At 38.5% G+C, this 15,027-nt stretch overlaps 1 protein-coding gene across 19 annotated transcripts in view; it reads left to right on the plus strand.

Moving 5' to 3' along the window:
- Rbp6_3 (RNA-binding protein Musashi homolog Rbp6) overlaps positions 1-15,027 on the plus strand; it is a 436,335-nt gene that overhangs the window by 225,146 nt on the left and 196,162 nt on the right. The window contains exon 1 of one of the 19 annotated variants that reach the window (XM_011182988.3): positions 10,895-14,136. The exons of the other annotated variants lie outside the window; for them this stretch is intronic. The gene's annotated coding sequence lies outside the window, so the exon portion shown is untranslated. Of the gene's footprint in view, positions 1-10,894; positions 14,137-15,027 lie in introns of those variants that run through there. 19 annotated transcript variants of the gene reach the window in all.

Consider the following 15,027-nt stretch of genomic DNA (forward strand, 5'->3'; position numbering starts at 1 on the left):
TTGTTAGTTAGACAGAGGATAAGAACTCAAAATAAAGGGAAAGTGTTTATAGTATCTTCAGTCATGCATTTATCCCTTTTCTGCTGGCGTATTTCTTCAGTCTGTAGCACCAATTGCCAGCATGATGCAGCCATTAATATCAGTCAGAAACATAGCAGAAAACTGTCAAAAGAAGATACTTGCCACACGCATACACACATATGGCGACCAAAATTCTTCAGACTATTAGCGATTTCTGACAACACAATTCTCATGTTACATAAATACAAAAATAGTCGAAAGGTGGTGAATGTTGTGCGAAATAAAGTGGAGAATTTTGGTGCAGACTCTATTTAGTAGAATGTGTTTCTGCAAATTGACCAATTAACGTTTCTATTAATTAACATATGGTTTGCTAAGTGGGAAATGCTGAAATCATGCAATTAACTATCGAACACTTTTTCAATGGAAATAATGAAAGCGTGGCCTTATACAAATATTTTGTTGGACTCTTTCACAAGATGTATGTGTGTACATGTATATGCAAATAATTCAATTTATGCGGCAAATAAAAATTATCGATAAGTTCAAACGATTATAATAATCTGCCATTTATATTGGGGTCCACTAGTTAGTTCCTTTATCCATAGCATGTGTAACAGTTTGCATTATTATATAATTTTCAACTAACTGCACATGAAACTAATTCTACCGCCAAGTGGCGCTCTAATCATTTATAATTTAAAACAAGTAAGGAAGGGCTAAGTTCGGGTGTAACCGAACATTTTATACTCTCGCAATTTATTTATTTAACTTTATTAATATTATGTAATACACAATTTGACCCACATATTCGTCATATATATTGTATAAAGTACATTGAAAGTTGCAAATCCTAATATTAAGTTAGAAGCACCGAGGTCCTCATGTTCGATATATGGGGCCTTGAAGACCTATGGTCCGATTTTGGCGATTTTTAGAATGGGGCTGCCACACTATAAACGTAGTATTTGTGCAAAGTTCTTCATCGATATCTTCACTAGTGCTTGCCTTATATATTGTAAAGCAAACGATTCAGATCGTCTTCAAAGTTCTGGTATATAGGAAGTAGACGTGATTGTGAAGCGATTTGGCCTATTTTCACAACATATAATTGGGATGAAAGGGAAATATTACAAACTAAGTTTCACTGAAATCGGTCGAGTAGTTCCTGAGATATGGTTTTTGACCCATAAGTGGGCGACGCCACGCCTATTTTGCATTTTGTAAAAAAATCTCAGTGCAGCTTCTTTCTGATACTTCTTCTGTAAAATTTAGTGTTTCTCACGTTTTTCGTTAGTGAGTTTACTCACTTTTAGTAATTTTCAACCTAACCTTTGTATGGGAGGTGGGCGTGGTTATTTTCCGATTTGAACTAATTTCATGTTGTGTGGTGGAGTCGTAAGAGAATTGACTACAGAAAGTTTGGTTTATATAGCATCATTGGTTTGCGAGATATATACAAAAAACGTATTTGAGGGCGAGGCCGCGCCCACTTCTCCAAAAAATACCTTCAAATATGCCCCTTCATAGTGCGATCCTTTGTACCAAATTTTATTTCCATAGCTTTATTTATGGCTTAGTTATGGCATTTTATGTGTTTTCGATTTTCGCCATTTTGTGGGCGTGGTAGTGGTCCAATTTTGCCCATCTTTGAAAGCAACCTTCCTATGGTGCCAAGAAATAAGTGTGCCAAGTTTCACCAAGATATCTTAATTTTTACTCAAGTTACAGCTTGTACAGACGGACGGACGGACAGACAGACATTCTGATTTTGACTCGCCTCGTCGCCCTGATCACTTTGGTATTTATAACCCTATATCGAACTCGTTTAGATTTGGGTGTTACAAACAACCGTTATGTGAACAAAACTATAATACTCTCTTTGCAACTTTGTTGCGAGAGTATAAAAAGAAATCGAAAATCCTTAGTTGACTGAGTCGGATCTGTGCTCATTGCCGCGCGCTCTTCTGTTTATTCTTAAAATCAATAAGAAGTTCTAATTAAGAACTAATGTACAATATGTATAGTAACATCATGGAAGCTTTTACGAACTTCTTTTTTTTCAAAAGCGTCTGAGCATAAATGAAAATTTGCTTAAGGAATAAGAAGACATACAAGAAATTGTTTGTGTGTGAGTACACATCCAATGGAACATTTCATGTTCCTTTAGCTGCTTGGGAGTTCCCTCAAGTCGCTCGATAGTTGTTTAGCTGGAGTCGTAAATGAAGACTTTTCCCACGCGCGCCGATAAGGAGACATGCTTACACATTTTTGTTGCAACACTTAAGGTTGCACGCGAGCTTATCACTACTCACGAATAAACATGAACGAGCAAATACACATACACACCTACATTGCGCAAAATACATCCTTATCCATATCCATATTTATGAATTTTTCCGTTAAAATGGATCGCAAAACAATACGCAGCACACAGCAATGACTCAGACCATATCTACGCGTATGAGTTTATAAAGCACGATATGAACGAGTGTACCAGCAGATGTGTGTATGCCTGTATCCTACCCTGTTGTTCGCAGCAACTTCCTTAGACGCATTGAAAAACCGCAACTCCTGCTCATGTCCTTTTCCCAAGGCGGCACAGCGATGCGTATAACTAAATATTGAAATGCTGCGATATATTCACGTGTATACTTTATGATGTTACTGTCAATCGGTGGGAGAGAGGCGAATGTGCACTGTTATTGTTTACGTGTGTATGACTCGTGTGGGTTTATGGCAGTCAGCATCGTCCGTTGGTTATTATTTATGTCCCGTTATCAGTCGGCCATAACCGTTGCCGGTCCCACATATCCGTTCTGCTCTATGGTCCGCGAGCATCATTTCAGTTGCTTGTAACACGAAAGACCCTGTTCTCCTCATGCGCGTCATGGCTTAGCTGCAATGATTTTTTTTGTTGACCGCTTTTCTTTCCCATCCTCGTCTAGTCAAATACTAAATATGTACTTATTCCACTTATTGTAAATTTTGAAAAAGATATGAAAGATTTGGGTTTGACGTTCTTTAATTACTGTACTACTACGGTGTTGGAAAATAACCTGATAGCTCTGGCTGAAGGGTGATGGGGTGTTGGTAGAGCTAAGACTAAATTAAAAGCATAATTGTTTAATATTTTCAGTATTTTCAATAATTTTATTTGGTGAATCCAATTTGAGCACCAGAAGATTTTCTCCTCTAATTTATCGACGAATGAATAAATACTCCTTAAACGATTGAATGGTCGATCCATATAACAGTAATATATTATGTAATATATTACACTTTACGGCGAAAGCGACTTTTTTTCTGGGAAAACTAACCTTTTTCGGGAGATTGAGTCGTAAGGAACAAGTAAGGAAGGGCTAAGTTCAGGTGTAACCGAACATGATATACTCTCGCAATTTATTTATTTAATTTTATTAAGAGAAACACAATTTGACCCACATAATCAGAGTTCAACTATTTTTGCTACTAAGCTACATTATTAAAAAATTAGCCGCAAACTTCGAGGTCCGTATGTTCGATACCCTTGAAAAGTATAGTTCCGATTTCGATGATTTTCATACCGCCACAATACAGTAGATGTGCAAAATTTTGTTCCGATATTTTCACTGGGACTTAACTTATTCGTTATAAAGGGAACGAATCAGTTGGACTTCACAATTGTGGTATATGAGAAGTAGGCGTGGTTGTGAATCGAATTCACATTTCGAACTATACAATTGGATTGCCAAGAAAAAGTGGGAACCAAATTTTGTTGAAATTGGTCTAGTAGTTTCCTAGATATCATATACAGTAGTTTTCCGAAATAACGAACACATTAATTGTCAGGCCTGTTCGTTACATCGAAGTTTTCGTTAATTCGAGTATTCGCTTAGAGGTACGTTTTATACTCTCGCAACCTGTTGCACAGAGTATTATAGTTTTGTTCACATAACGGTTGTTTGTGTCACCAAGAAATAAAAGAGTTAGATATGGTGTTATATATATATAAATGATCAGGATGACGAGTGAAGTGAAATCCGGATGTCTGTCCGTCTGTCCGTCCGTCCGTCCGTCCGTCCGTCCGTCCGTGCAAGCGATAACTTGAGTGAAAATTGGGATATCTTAATGAAACTTGGAACACGACACGTGTTCCTTGGGACCGTGAGAGGGTTGCTTTCGAATTAGGGATTCATTTAAGTGCCTTTCCCGCTTTAGTATCTCACAAGTCTTGTTTGTTAACACTTAAGTGGGGATTACTGTATTAGCTTGGCGAAAAAGTTTGGATTTTGTTTAACAATATCCTGTCATTACTAATAATTCTTTTAAAAAGTCCTTTTATCGAACTTCGAAAAATGTCAATATTGGAGGCTAATTTCGAAAATCGAAGAACACACGTTTTTTTTTAATTTGAAGTGATACAATACCTAGCTGAGTTTTGTACAATGTTATTGAAAGTACATCTATCAACACTCAAAGAGGAATGCAAAGCAACTAAAGGGACCGATAGGGACAGCAAACGACGTCATATTTTCCCCGCTCTTTTGAGATTTCTCTTCAGTAAGGTTTGCCATTTCATCAACAACAAGTCGAAATTATTAAAATTTACAACCGAAATTCGGAGTCAGTGGCCTCAATTTTAAGAGCGCTACGCCTAATTTAAGGTCGTCATAATCCACACAGCGAACGTCACAATCGATTTATTGAAAACTAAGTTTGGAGAACGTGCTATCTCACATAAAGTGGGTTCAGCGTCTGGACTTCTGCAACCGTGCCCGTGGTAGACATGCAAACGCCCTTTGGTAAGACTCTTATTGAAAAACCCTTTACAATGGTGTGTTTTATATGTGGCAAAGTCCGAATTTTAATATGGCGTTTCTTATCTCTGTATGTTGCAGTTGAATTCACAATCTTTCTAAACCTTCTTTGGAAAAAGGCGAATATATATTAAGCGAGAATTGAGGTATTTTAAACCAGTTTACGTACCAAACAAAATAAAAAGCCCACTTTTCTGTTAGTGGGTTTAGAAAACAAATTCACCAAGGAATTAACATTTGACTTTTTTATTTTAAACTTTCAAGTTCGGTTTAATCAGAACATTGCTTCTTCTATTATTTTATGATTGGACAAAATTAACAATTACATATTGTCCGTCTAAGATTGAACCACACTTTAAGAGTTATTGAAAAATCGTAATAAGAAATGAAAACGGTGGAAAAGAAGAGACAAACAGTTTCAATGAATAATCCAAGCTAAAACTTTTAATAAAATAAATATATATTTAACCATGATATATGTACATATTTATGTATGTCCACGTATATAATTTCGTCGTCCCATAATCCTAAAGTTACAATAGTCCATAGCTGGACAAGTTCTAAACTACGGGGGTGTCATGCAAAAATGGTCGATATGTCCAAAGAAAACGAATATAGGTAGAATATTTCAAACAAAAAAGAGCACATAAAATAGAAATGTTAATAAAAGGAGAGTTGAGGAATAATCCATTGTTAATATCGTAAATTCCTTGAAATTCCGCATATCACAACTTCCAATTCCTGCAGGGTCGCATTTACGTTCTCCAGAAACCAGTACTGATAATGCTGCCATGGCAGCAGCCGTGGCGTTGTTGATGATATAAAAAGGAGCACGCTACTTTACTTTCAGACTTTTTCGGTAATGTTATTATTGGTATGTTTGGCGGCAAACACTGGTAGTTGGCGGCAGAGATGGCTCGTCTGCGCATGTCTCTTTAAACGAGACGCTACCTCTATATCGCGCTCAGAGTTGGCATAAACATTTCCTTGGTGTGTGCAGGATTTCGTGTTAGAGTAGCGCTTGCCTTGTTACTGCCTCTATCGATGTATTGGCATTTCCCGAAACTCTCACCAGTTAAAGCAGATTGAGAGATTTTCACAAAACGGTATCCCGAAAACGTTTCTTCACATAGGGCCGACGACCCACCAACCCACGTCAACAAGCTTCCGCTTTCACTTGTTTATGCCTTCTCTCTAGCCTTTACGCTCTTTCGCGCTCTATTTGCTCGTTCTCGTGCTATTGTCAACCTGTGCGTGTGTCTTCCTGACAATTGCGTTGTTGTGTTTGCAACATTTTGCGATTTGTGATTTAACTGTTGGAATGTCGTCTCGTGCCGAGTCACTGGCAGACCCGCTGGCGGTTTGTTCGAAAAGGTGGCGGTAGGTATGAACATGAGTGCCTGCGTTAGAGTGTGGCATTGTCGGAAGAAGGAGGAGGATTCACAAAGTAGTTATTTACGACCAAAATAGCGCGGCTGCTGCTGCTCTCCTCAATTGCTGGGCTGCGCGCTGATGGGTGGTGGGAGGTTGGGGGTTGGTCCGTCGGTTGGTTGCTTTTATGTGAGTTTGTGAGATGAGGCAAGGGTGTCAAGCAAAGACATTGACGCACTTAGCGCAATGTCAAGTTGACACTTTAGCGTTGCGTGATTTTGGCAATTTTGATGACGAGCGAAGTGGCTGCAGCAGCAGAGTGCCAGACAACGCATTGCAGCGTCAACATTCAACGCAATTAAGCAACGGCGCTGGGGCCGCTGAGAAGATTCGTCGCTTGAAATCGGAGGGAACGGCATCGGAAAGTGCGACGGCGAGTGTTGGCGATAGGAACTTGTGCGCCTGCGTTTATTTTGGTCCGTTTGTTAGTCGCTTTGATTTCGATTGTTAGCGCAAATTGAATGTTTTTCCGCACATCAGCACATTTGCTAATTCTTCTTGAGTAGCCTGAGCATGAGGCAGCAGGAGGGGGTAAGTTTGAAGCAGTGGGTGGTTTGTCTATGTATATTAATAAGAATTAATCATAGAGAAGAGCAATCTCTCAACGATTTGTGTAATCGCCATTTGTGTTCATATGCATGGCTTCCCTGCCGTTGACTTCTTAATAGCACTGCTACGCTTATGCACTTTCCTTCATGCACGCCCGCCACCTACGAATCGTCACGGAGCCTTGTGGTGGGTGGGGGCATAGTTGTCGGATTAAAATGATTGGAATGCCGCTGGCAGATTGCCTTTTGATTTGGCACGCACCTGCGCATAAGTAACAAACGAGCGCGGCATGCGACATGGAGTTCAAACATTGTTTTTGTTAGGCTTTTGTTTCACCAGTCAGTTTCGTTGTTATTGTTATTGTACACTTTTATTACGTATGAATCCATATTCATATATGTACATACATATATCGTTTTGAAGTACTCTATTTGCAATGATTTTTATACTCTCGCAACAAATTTGCTAAGAGAGTATAATAGTTATGTTCACATAACGGTATTATGAAACACCCAAAACTAAACGAGTTAGATATAGAGTTATATACAATTCCATAACTCAAAGTTCTCCATATCTCCAACTCTTAATTGGCAATAGAAAAAATTCATACAAATTTCCTTCTACTTGGCCCATCTGTTTCTTGGCTACATAGGAAAGTTGCTTTCGAAGATGAGCACTCGAACCACTGCCACGCCCACAAAATGGCAAAAACCGAAAACACGTAAAGTGTCATAACAATGAAAGTAAAATGTGGTACATAAGATCGCACTCTGAGGGGCATATTTGGATGTAATTTTTTGATTTGATTTTTTATTTTGAAGAAACTCAGAGGGGATATTTTTCTTGTAATACTATATCTCCGTGACAAAAATGAGTAAATCCCCTATCTCCCATATACCCAAGGGGCCATCCATAAATTACGTCACACGAATTTAAGGATTTTTAACCCCTCCCCCCCTCCTTGTCACAAGTTGTCACATTTTGAACTCAACCACCGCCACCACCGCCACCGCCACCGCCGGCAGAAGTAGCCGCGCATTATCGGCGTGGTACAGAGCAGCCAGTCGTCTAGCACCCAGGAGCGCAGCAGAGCGGGAAACGATATTGCCCTAAATTTTGAAATGTGATGTCACAAACCTTTTAACCCAGTAAAAAAAAACGTCAGAAACACCAAAATTTACATAAGAAATGGCAGAAGGAAGCTGCACTGAGATTTTTTTACAAAATGGAAAATGGGCGTGGCGTCGCCCACTTATGGGTCAAAAACCATATCTCAGGAACTACTCGACCGATTTCAATGAAACTTGGTTTGTAATAGTTTCCTTACATCCCAATGATATGTTGTGAAAATGGGCCAAATCGCTTCACAACCACGCCTACTTCCTATATACCAGAACTATGAAGAGGATCTGAATCGTTTACTTTACAATATATAAGGAAGTACTAGTGAAGATATCGGTGCAGAACTTTGCACAAATACTATGTTAATAGTGTGGCAACCCCATTCTAAAAATCGCCGAAATCGGACCATAGGTTTTTAAGGCCCCATATATCGAACACGAGGACCTCGGTGCTTCTAACCTAATATTATGGTTTCCAACTTTCAATGGACTTTATGCAATATATATGACGAATATGTGGGTCAAATTGTGTATTATATAATATAAATAAAGTTAAATAAATAAATTGCGAGAGTATAAAATGTTCGGTTACACCCAAACTTAACCCTTCCTTACTTGTTTTATTTCAGTTTATTTTGAATTTAATTTACTTTCTGTATGTCAAAATATCAGAAAACATATGATTATGGCAGAAGAACTTAAAGTTTTCGGTGTGTTCAATGCGATCCATTGTAGTACATTTCTCAACACCACAAAATTTCAATGATTTCTGTATTGTAACGGGTGATTTTTTAAGAGCTTGATAACTTTTTAAAAAAAAAAAACGCATAAAATTTGCAAAATCTCATCGGTTCTTTATTTGAAACGTTAGATTGGTTCATGACATTTACTTTTTGAAGATAATTTCATTTAAATGTTGACCGCGGCTGCGTCTTAGGTGGTCCATTCGGAAAGTCCAATTTTGGGCAACTTTTTCGAGCATTTCGGCCGGAATAGCCCGAATTTCTTCGGAAATGTTGTCTTCCAAAGCTGGAATAGTTGCTGGCTTATTTCTGTAGACTTTAGACTTGACGTAGCCCCACAAAAAATAGTCTAAAGGCGTTAAATCGCATGATCTTGGTGGCCAACTTACGGGTCCATTTCTTGAGATGAATTGTTCTCCGAAGTTTTCCCTCAAAATGGCCATAGAATCGCGAGCTGTGTGGCATGTAGCGCCATCTTGTTGAAACCACATGTCAACCAAGTTCAGTTCTTCCATTTTTGGCAACAAAAAGTTTGTTAGCATCGAACGATAGCGATCGCCATTCACCGTAACGTTGCGTCCAACAGCATCTTTGAAAAAATACGGTCCAATGATTCCACCAGCGTACAAACCACACCAAACAGTGCATTTTTCGGGATGCATGGGCAGTTCTTGAACGGCTTCTGGTTGCTCTTCACCCCAAATGCGGCAATTTTGCTTATTTACGTAGCCATTCAACCAGAAATGAGCCTCATCGCTGAACAAAATTTGTCGATAAAAAAGCGGATTTCACATTTCGAACCGAACACTGATTTTGGTAATAAAATTCAATGATTTGCAAGCGTTGCTCGTTAGTAAGTCTATTCATGATGAAATGTCAAAGCATACTGAGCATCTTTCTCTTTGACACCATGTCTGAAATCCCACGTGATCTGTCAAATACTAATGCATGAAAATCCTAACCTCAAAAAAATCACCCGTTAGTAGGGAACACAATTTGCTTTCAAACAAAATTCGGTAATAATAAAGTAATAAAATTAAATAAATAAATTGCGAGTGTATAAAATGTTCGGTTACACCCGAACTTAGCCGTTCCTTACTTGTTTAATATTTTTATACTCTCGCAACAAATGTTGCTAAAGAGAGTATTATAGTTTTGTTCACATAACGGTTGTTTGTAACACCCAAAACTAAACGAGTTAGATATAGGGTTATATATACCAAAGTGATCAGGGTGAAGAGTGGAGTTCAAATCCGAATGTATGTCCGTCCGTCTGTGCAAGTTGTAATTTGAGTAAAAATTAAGATATCTTGATGAAACTTGGCACACTTATTTCTTGGCACCATAGGAAGGTTGCTTTCGAAAATGAGTAAAATCGGACCACTGCCACGCCCACAAAATGGCGAAAACCGAAAACACATAAAGTACCATAACTCAGCCATAAATAAAGCTATGGAAATAAAATTTGGTATGAAGGATCGCACTATGAAGGGGCATATTTGGATGTAATTTTTTTGGGGAAGTGGGCGTGGCCCCGCCCCCTACTAAGTTTTTTGTACATATCTCGCAAACCAATAGAGCTATATAAACCAAACTTTCTGCAGTCGTGTTTTTTAGCCACAGTCCAAAAATGAAAGAAATCGGATCATAACCACGCCCACCTCCCATACAAAAGTTGGGTTGAAAATTACTAAAAGTGGGTTAACTCACTAACGAAAAACGTCAGAAACACTAAATTTCACATAAGAAATGGTAGATGAAAGCTGCACTCAAATTTTTTTACAAACTGGAAAATGGGCCTGGCGTCGCCCACTTATGGGTCACAATCATATCTCAGGAACTACTCGACCGATTTCAATGAAACTTGATTTGTAATAGTTTCCTTACATCCCAATGATATGTTGTGAAAATAGGCCAAATCGCTTCACAACCACGCCTACTTCCTATATACCAGAACTTTGAAGACAATCTGAATCGTTTACTTTACAATATATAAAGTAAGTACTAGTGAAGATATGGGCGCAGAACTTTGCACAAATACTATGTTAATAGTGTGACAGCCCCATTCTAAAAATAACCGAAATCGGACTATAGGTTTTTAAGTCCCCATTAATCGAACACGTAAACCTCGGTGCTTCTAACCTAAAATTATGGTTTCCAACTTTTAATGGACTTTATGCTCTATATATGATGAATATGTGGGTCAAATTGTATATTATATAATATAAATAAAGTTAAATAAATAAATTGCGAGAGTATAAAATGTTCGGTTACACCCGAACTTAGCCCTTCCTTACTTGTTTAATTTGTTTTCATATAGAATTGTTCTAGATAGTTATTGTTTTATCCTAATTTGAACTACTGTTGGAATCATTTTCTATTAGTGATGGACAATAGATACCACTAAATGGCAATGAAATAGCGATAACCAGATCCGCTTTACAAATATTACCTTTGTGTTTATATTATTCATATATTCTTATTGTTTTAAGACTCTGCTTAACAAGTTTTTATATGTATGTACACACAACTATTCGGAAAATTCGAAACGATATGGCAGCATTCTTTATTAGCCAGCAGTGAGCTAAGCTACTGTCGTTGCATTTGCAATTGTTTTTGCGTTTTAGCAAATTAAATCGGCAATAAATACACCCACATATGCATGTTTCGTTGCCTCCACACAAACATATGAACACAGGTGGCTGGATTGTTGGTGTAACGGACGAAATTGTGCCTGTGGCACATAAATATGTAAATCTCAAATGTCTAGCACCCATAAAACTAAACAAGAGATTCGTGCAAATCAGAGAGAATGTAGCTCATGCACGACGCGACGCTCCGTGAGCGATCCAAGTTTCGGCCGGGTACAACCACATTTCCGGTTTCTCTTTTCTCTCTGGCGCTCACTTTGTAAACGGCCTTTGATGGCCTTCGATTGTAACGCATTCGCAGAAGGTTGTGTGAAAGTGAACTTTGCTGCTGCTTATGTATTTTCGTATACGGTAAAAGGATAACAATTGATAGGAAAGTAATATGTGAGAGGGAGAAAGGGAGGGTTGTAAGAGAGGAAGACGGTTTTGTGATGTTTTTACTGGCGTTCTGCGGTGTCGGGGGTGGCCGTTGTGGGTGTATGTGTGATTGGCTCTTTACTGTACGAATGTACTCCCCCACTTTTCTTGCGAAACTTACGAATGCACATCGATCGATTTTATAACAGTATACCGCAAAAGGCTGTGATGAAGTACAGGAAGCAGTTTGAGGATAACGTTTGTAAACTTTCAATAATGCATACATTTTTTTTTACAGAAGGAGAAGGAAATTGTTGTTGTATTTTTATTCAAGTTACTTCTAACTGTAGCTTTATACGAGTATATCCCCAATTGTATTATATTGCTTACATTAAACGAACATTTGGCAACTCTAACTCGAAATAGCATTACCGGGATATACAGCTCAGTTGTGGTTAAGTACACAAACACATAGGTTGCAGGCCGCTCTGCTCAGTATTTTGAGTTTCAATTGAATTTATATGCTCTGAGAGCTTACAGCACAGATTGCACTGGCACACCCCCGCTCGCTCCATCAACATGCAGCGTCTGCGCCACCCCTCTTATCGTGTGCTTCAACTTCGTCCTTATCACTCTTCCAGCCGCTTTCGTGTTGCCGAGTTCGTACTTAGAGCTCGTTGCTGTCGCTGCCGTTACTGCTGCTTCGTGCACTCCTTGCCGCAACCGTTTCCTGAAACCTGCCCAGTAGCTACCGCTGCTGCCGCTTCTGCCTACTGGTTCAGCTTCAGCTTCATCAGTCGTTATCAGACAAGCGAGTCCATCAGTCGTTGCGTTCCTTAGCCGTCGTGCAAAAGTAGCCTAGTTGATTCAAACCACTTTAGCAAACCACACAGTTATAAGCAAAAATAGCAAAAAATATCTATAGAAAGCAATTTAGAGCAAAGTATAGCAAACGCGATATAGATCTGTATGCTGCAATTTATAAAATCAATCAGGAGGCAATTTCCGTCATTTAACACCACGCACGCTCCCTCTCTTTTGCGACCAAACACCACTGAATTATCAGATTGTAGCGGATTGAATTTAATTCAATTAAAAATAAAAAAGTCTCGAAACGCGTTCAAGTGCAATCATATATAAACTCAAATAAAACAACAAAAGGAGCAAACATCTTTGTAGAGCTTTAGTGTAATTTTCAAGAGCTTCGTAAGTAGTTGTGAAAAACCAAACAAGGTGAACTTAAGCGTGACATAAAAGTATTGATAATAATTAAAGTACCGTTATTCTTGGAAATTTCGAGGAAATTAAAAAAAAACGCTTTCAAAACCATTGAATGTGGCTGCTCAGCTCAGTGTCGCTTCAAACAATCAATCGTAGCTGTTATTCAAATAATTGTAAAAAGTAGAACATTTTGGATTATTTCCTGCTTCGTGTAAGGAAAAGCCTAAACATAGTCTTCAGTTTTTCAATTTGAAGAGTATTGCAATAATAGCTTTGAGTGCGTGTGCTTTTGAGCTTTGTTAGTGTTGTTGCCTCATTGTGCATTTGTGATTAACCATTACAGCAGCGAAAGTACTATACATACATATTTAAGGAACCGTTAAAACTTAAAAACCCAACAACGAGCGACTTAGAAAGTCCACTTGGATTTGAAGCAACTTGGATACTTTGGATAAGTGCTTCAATTTAATTGTGCAATAATATTAGATTATTAGTAATACATTAACGCTTCTCCAATCAGTGCAACTAATTTGAATACATTAAATGTGCTGGTAAAAATACAAAAAATAAAATAGCTGTGTAAATCAGTATCTTCACGTTAGCAATCAATCAATCAAACCTTGAGCAAAGGCGCCAAATTCTTCGTCAACGACACACAAAAAAACTTATACTAAAGGAAATAAAAATCGAGCGAGCAAATAGGGGACCGGAAAAAACAGCATTGGAAACGCTGACGCGACAACCTAACCATCGGCAATTGAATTGTTGTTGTATTGTGTGAGCTACTCTACAACAATAAAGAGTCCTGCATTACCCCGTGCCGTTTCGGTTCCGCCACTGGCAATACTTCATGTCAATTGTGTATTAAGCGCCTCGAACGCAACGTCTTAATCGCATTTTTCCGACGGCAACGCGTTGTGCCAGCTCCCGACTGCGTATCGTCCCAAGTGACTGGCATTGTCTTAACCTGTAGCAACTTGTGTGAGACGAGCTGTGCCAAATAGCGTCACCAAGCTCCTTAGCGGCATTTACAACTCTCTCGCGTGTGTGTGTGCGTGCGTTGTTGATTTCTCTCCCGACGCGTTAAGTAAAAGCCAACAAAATTTCACACTTTGGAGTAAATCTGTTTTACGTTAAGCAGCCAGCGGAGATTTTTCCACCGCCAACGCAGGCGATTAAAGCGATCAGTCCACCAGCGGCAATACAGGCAGCGCCCGCCACCATTCCAACGAAGAAACTCGTCGTAAGTAAAAACAATTTTCGTATAGAAATACCACAAGAAAATGCACAATTTAATAAATTGAGAAGTAAAGGTGGAATAAATACTTTTTTGTGATTTTGATTGCTTTTAAACACAAGACAGATCGTATATAAAACATATTCTGACATTTTAATCTGGCAAACCTATGATGTATATACAATTGGGCTTCCATAACTTGAACTCTTGAATTAGCAATAGAAGTCTAATACCTTCCGAAATTCGGAGGCCTCTCTAACTCGAAGTTTGGAAGTTCAACTCTATATATTTCGTTGGATCACATTTGAGTTGTTGGTCTCGTTACTTTCGAAACCTTTTTGGAAACATTTCTCTGACCCTTAAATTGTGGCTCGCAAATTTCGAATCGCTCTGCAATAAATATAAAAATGTCATACATATACCTTTTATTATGTATATATAGAATTAATTTATATATAAATGTCTGTATGTGTACTAGCAGTACTTGTTTGGTGATTTATATATTGGAGCTAGTGCCTTTTATGTTTTTTCGTCTTCCAAATTTGAAAATAAACCACAAATAGCAATATCAGCCACACGCAATAAATTAATTTAGGTCTCTTCCATTTTCACCCACACAAATGAGCTTGTGTTTGTGTTCGAGCGTTTGTCAGTCGAATGACCTGGGAATTCTCCCAATAATAGCACGCATTTAATGTCATTGTACACACATAGGTACATATGCATACATTTATATATATACCTATTATTTACTGTTATCAAATCCTGTGAGCATTCACGTGCCGACGCCGTAACGGTCGTGGCCAAAACGTGTCGTACCACTCATGCGGAAGGGAGGCAAATTAACGTGCGAGAAAGTTGTAAATTTGCTTCCTGTTAAGGTCAAACTGTTAAGAC

The sequence above is a fragment of the Zeugodacus cucurbitae genome, chromosome 4 (genome assembly GCF_028554725.1).
Source record: "Zeugodacus cucurbitae isolate PBARC_wt_2022May chromosome 4, idZeuCucr1.2, whole genome shotgun sequence".
Lineage (NCBI taxonomy): Eukaryota > Metazoa > Arthropoda > Insecta > Diptera > Tephritidae > Zeugodacus > Zeugodacus cucurbitae.